Raw genomic sequence first — 6,000 nt, forward strand, 5'->3', positions numbered from 1 at the left:
AAGTCATGAAATTAATAGTACTAGTAAAAAAATTTGGCCCATAATCCAGTCGGATAAACAACTCAGCACGTTATCCAACACCCGTTTAATGCCAGCATACAAACGGGGGCGCAATTTACGCGACCATTTGGTTAAGACCAATGTTCAGTTTCCCCCGGCTGTATCAGTAGAAAAATCTTTCCTTAATCCCCCAAAAAACGGGTGCTTCAAATGTTTAGGCTGCACTACATGCAACCATATGATAGTGGGCAGTAGCTTTAGCCACCCCTACACTGGAAAGCGCTACAAGATCCGTCATAGACTCACATGCTCCACCAAATTTGTTGTATACTTACTCAGTTGCCCTTGTGGCCTACATTATGTGGGCAAGACGGAATGTACCTTTAAGGAACGCATGGCAGGGCACCGCACCACTATTAGAGCAGCGCTATCAACGGGGAGAAGCGACCAACCGGTCGCACGCCATTTTGTGAATGCCAAACATTCACTTGCTGTACTCAAACACCAGATCATTGATCATGTCCCCCCCCTTAAACGGGGAGGAGACAGGGGACTTATATTACTTAAGGCTGAAGCAAGATGGATTTTTGTGCTTGACACTATGTCACCTAGAGGACTTAATGAACACTCTGGTCTTCATTGCTTTCTCTAAAGTTAAAATATGTCAGTATTTTTTTATTACTTTTTTTATATCTCATCATAATGTTTCTATCTTGATCACTGTGAGGTCACTAGTGTGACACATTGTGGTTCATATCCACATCAGCCATAAGTCTTTATTTAGCACTAGTTGTCTGTATATTATGGACAAAGAATATTTTCATGTTCATATTCCAGTTACGTAAAGTAAAGTGTTTTAGACCAGATAGCTACCCCTAATCAATATCTGAATAATTAACAGCTTAAATACGCATAGGTTCTAACTGATTGTAACCATGTGCAGCCTTGATGTGTAAACTATTATGATCTCCTATCTATTTGTAAGAATAACGCGGTGGGGTAAATTTACTAAGATTCGTATTTTCCCGTTTCAGGTCAAAGTTCAATCACGAATGACATCGACAGTGTAAAATTGCAACTTTTTGAATTGATTACGTCTAATTTACTAAGCTGGCGTATTTAGCCTTTTCGGGTTTTCCGATGTCGATGTCATTCGTTTTTTTTTTTCTGTTTTTTACGGCAGTGATTAGCAAAACACTGCCGACTTTTTTACAATGAATCTCGGGCCAGATCTGTGTGATCCGTGCTGGGGTTCATTTTTTTTTTTTTTTTAAATTAAACACTGTAAAATCCCCCCCAAAAAATTGCGTGGGGTCCCCTCTCCTAAGCATAACCAGCCTCGGGCTCTTTGAGCCGATCCTGGTTGCAAAAATATGGGTAAAAAATTGACAGGGGTTCCCCCATATTTAAGCAACCAGCATCGGGCTCTATGCCTGGTCCTGGTTCCAAAAAAACGGGGGACAAAAAGAGTAGGGGTCCCCCGTATTTTTAAAACCAGTACCGGGCTCCACTAGCTGGACAGATAATGCCACAGCCGGGGGTCACTTTTATATAGTGCCCTGCGGCCGTGGCATCAAAAATCCAACTAGTCACCCCTGGCCGGGGTACCCTGGGGGAGTGGGGACCCCTTCAATCAAGGGGTCCCCCCCCAGCCACCCAAGGGCCAGGGGTGAAGCCCGAGGCTGTCCCCCCCCATCCAATGGGCTGCGGATGGGGGGGCTGATAGCCTTTTGTGATAATGAAAAGATATTGTTTTTAGTAGCAGTACTACAAGGCCCAGCATGCCTCCCCCGCATGCTGGTACTTGGAGAACCACAAGTACCAGCATGCGGCGGAAAAACGGGCCCGCTGGTACCTGTAGTACTACTACTAAAAAAATACCCAAAAAAAGACAAGACACACACACCGTGAAAGTAAAGATTTATTACATACATGCACACAAACAGACATACATACTTACCTTATGTTCACACGAGGGTCTGTCCTCTTCTCCAGTAGAATCCAAGGGGTACCTGTTGAATAAATTCTACTCACCAGATCCCGGGTCCCAGGGTCCTCGGGGCAACCATTTGTAATCCAGGTACTTGAATAAAATAACAAAAAGGAAAGCCGAGCCACGAACTGAAAGGGGCCCCATGTTTTCACATGGGACTCCTTTCCCCGAATGCCAGAAACCCACTCTGACTTCTGTCTAAGTGGGTTTCTTCAGCCAATCAGGGAGCGCTACGTTGTAGCACCCTCCTGATCGGCTGTGTGCTCCTGTACTGTCTGACAGGCGGCACACGGCAGTGTTACAATGTAGCGCCTATGCGCTCCATTGTAACCAATGGTGGGAACTTTCTGCTCAGCGGTGACGTCACTTTAGGTCAACCGCAGGGCAGAAAGTTCCCACCATTGGTTACAATGGAGCGCATAGGCGCTACATTGTAACACTGCCGTGTGCCACCTGTCAGACAGTACAGGAGCACACAGCCGATCAGGAGGGTGCTACAACGTAGCGCTCTCTGATTGGCTGAAGAAACCCACTTAGACAGAAGTCAGAGTGGGTTTCTGGCATTCGGGGAAAGGAGTCCCATGTGAAAACATGGGGCCCCTTTCAGTTCGTGGCTCGGCTTTCCGTTTTGTTATTTTATTCAAGTACCTGGATTACAAATGGTTGCCCCGAGGACCCTGGGATCCGGGATCTGGTGAGTAGAATTTATTCAACAGGTACCCCTTGGATTCTACTGGAGAAGAGGACAGACCCTCGTGTGAACATAAGGTAAGTATGTATGTATGTATGTTTGTGTGCATGTATGTAATAAATCTTTACTTTCACGGTGTGTGTGTCTTGTCTTTTTTTGGGTATTTTTTTAGTAGTAGTACTACAGGTACCAGCGGGCCCGTTTTTCCGCCGCATGCTGGTACTTGTGGTTCTCCAAGTACCAGCATGCGGGGGAGGCTTGCTGGGCCTTGTAGTACTGCTACTAAAAACAATATCTTTTCATTATCACAAAAGGCTATCAGCCCCCCCATCCGCAGCCCATTGGATGGGGGGGACAGCCTCGGGCTTCACCCCTGGCCCTTGGGTGGCTGGGGGGGGGGACCCCTTGATTGAAGGGGTCCCCACTCCCCCAGGGTACCCCGGCCAGGGGTGACTAGTTGGATTTTTGATGCCACGGCCGCAGGGCACTATATAAAAGTGACCCCCGGCTGTGGCATTATCTGTCCAGCTAGTGGAGCCCGGTGCTGGTTTTAAAAATACGGGGGACCCCTACTCTTTTTGTCCCCCATTTTTTTGGAACCAGGACCAGGCGCAGAGCCCGATGCTGGTTGCTTAAATATGGGGGAACCCCTGTCAATTTTTTACCCATATTTTTGCAACCAGGATCGGCTCAAAGAGCCCGAGGCTGGTTATGCTTAGGAGGGGGGACCCCACGCAATTTTTTTTAAGAAAATAACCACTTTCCCACCCCTTCCCACTGATATACATGCACGGATCTCATGGATCCCTGCATGCCTATACAATCACGGATTAAAAAAGCAGGTCTTTTTTTTTTTAGCACTTTTTTTCGAGTTGTAATTTTTCACGGCAGTGTTTGTTTTTTTTTTGCTTTGCACTTCTTAGTAAATTACCAAGATTCATACTTAAACAGCCGCGTTTTGACCGATGGTGTATTCATTTGTATTTTTTTACAACTACTTCCAAAAAATTACGAATGGCCTCATCACTGCCGTGATTATTGCTTAGTAAATTACCGAGATGACACTTTGATGAAAAAACGGCATCTCTGTCAAAATCGGGACCTTAGTAAATATACCCCGGTGTTTTAAACCCTCTATTAAGGTCCTGGTCATTTTGCCACATGTAAAGTTGGTTATATTCACACAGCTTTTGCTGTTTATTATTTGTACAGGTGTTCTGATGCCCTCCGTGACGCTGCGGCCGGCGCGTATCTGTGACGTCATCTCTGTTGGACTGAGACACGGCGAACGGCGGGCGCCATGGAATACTTCAGACGGGTATAAAGGTATGTACTGTCATTGTCTTTTTATGTCCCGAGGAAAATGTTTGCCTAAATAACATTGAAACGTTGACTGGCTACACAACGCTTGTGTCCTGCTTTTTCATTCCCTGACTGGGAGCCGTGAGTGCCGCTCATCTCTACATCTTTATATATATATATATATATATATATATATATATATACATATACATACATACATATATATATATAAATATATAGATGTTATTTAAAAAAAGATAAACAAATAAAAAAAACTTGATATACTGTATAGGATCTTTTGCCGGGGATCTGGTCAGGATCCTGAGGGTCGGGATCCCGGCTGTCAAAAAAATACAGATGCCGCAATCCTGACACAGCTGAGAATGTTGGGGCTGGAATCCCGAATTACAACACAATCCCAGCGCCAGCATACCGACACACGGGATCACGAACATCACACTAGCCAGGCCGCTGGAGAGATTAGCCACACAGGGAGTGTTAGCTTTAGGCTGCGGAGGAGGGTTAAAGGTAGGCTGTGGGGAGGGGGATAGGTTTAAGCTGCAGGAAGGGGGGGGGTTAGAGTTATCCGCCCCCCAAGGAGGGTCAGGCTGCAGGGAAGGTATGGTCAGGTTTAGGCTGCGGGATGGGGGGGTTGGGGTTAGGCACCACCGGGGAGGGTTATGGCTAGGCTGCCAGGGGTGTGTGTGTTAGGTTTAATCTGCAGGAGGGAAGGGTTAGGGGGCCATTGGGGAGTATTCTGAGCACCGGCATCGCGAACCCAACCCTTTTGCGGTATCACCCCGCTTTGTTCAACATTCTGTTCACTAAGTGTTTATGCAAAATTCACATTCATTACACCCATGTTGATTTAACCCAATATAGTAAATATAACACATTGTTTGTTAGGTATATTTAGAGCATTGCTCACTGTAGTCAGGATATTATGTGACCTATAACTCATGCCTGTAACTTAGGTGTACTGCAGGAACTGTACATTAAATTGGTATCTCGACTGATCTATGGTGTAATACCTAATACTGTAGCTTGGTACACTGATAATATTACTTATACATTTTATACATTTCAGTAGAACAACATAAAACTATAATATATGTAAAAATAAGGACTCTCTCTTGTGCGCAAAAAAGGAGCCGCCTTAACAATTTCCACACTGATGGGGTGTATCCCTCACCCCAGAAAACACATATACAAAACAAATCTTTGTGTCAATTGTACTAGTACTAGAGACTACGACCAGAAAGGGGTTCTACACAATAAACACTTGGAGTTTATTACATGCTGAAGATACAAGCCTGATACAGGAATGTATAAAAAAATTTCATACTGTTCTTATTCACTCATACTGTTTTGATTGATTGTTATTTGTAAAGCTGGGAAATTGATTGGAAGGAAACGTGTTCCAGTCTATAGATAGACAGTTAAAATATAGACAGTCATTAGGTAGACACCATTTGGTTGACAGTCAAAAGATAGACAGGGTCAAAAGTCAGACAGAGTCAAAGTCAAAAAGTCCGACAGGGTCAAAAGTCAGACACAAAAAATAATAATTTTTGTTTTGTTTTTCTGTGTTTTTTTTACAACTTTTGTCTCATTTACTATCCATGTCTATGTCACAAACTATTACCTTTTAGTAAAGTTGTGGCGAGCGAAGGGGAGCGGAACGAGACATTGAGCCCGAAGCGTGGCGAGAGGACAAATTTCACCAAATTTCGGTTAAAAATGTTTAAAAACACTAAAAAAAACAATTTTTTGTGTGTGTCTGACTTATGATCCTGTCTGACTTTTGACCCTGTCGGGCTTAGATATTGCTGCCTAGAATTTCTAGAAAAATCATCAATTGTCGGGCCAACCAAAACAATCTGACAGTGTGTACCTAGCTTTAGTGTGTACCAAGTTTTTAAGCTTTAGCTTTAGAGTTATGATGGATAATGTTAGATCACAGGTTCTCAAACTCGGTCCTCAGGACCCCACACAGTGCATGTTTTGCAGGTCT

This window comes from Pseudophryne corroboree, chromosome 1, assembly GCF_028390025.1.
Source record: "Pseudophryne corroboree isolate aPseCor3 chromosome 1, aPseCor3.hap2, whole genome shotgun sequence".
In the NCBI taxonomy this organism is placed as follows: domain Eukaryota; kingdom Metazoa; phylum Chordata; class Amphibia; order Anura; family Myobatrachidae; genus Pseudophryne; species Pseudophryne corroboree.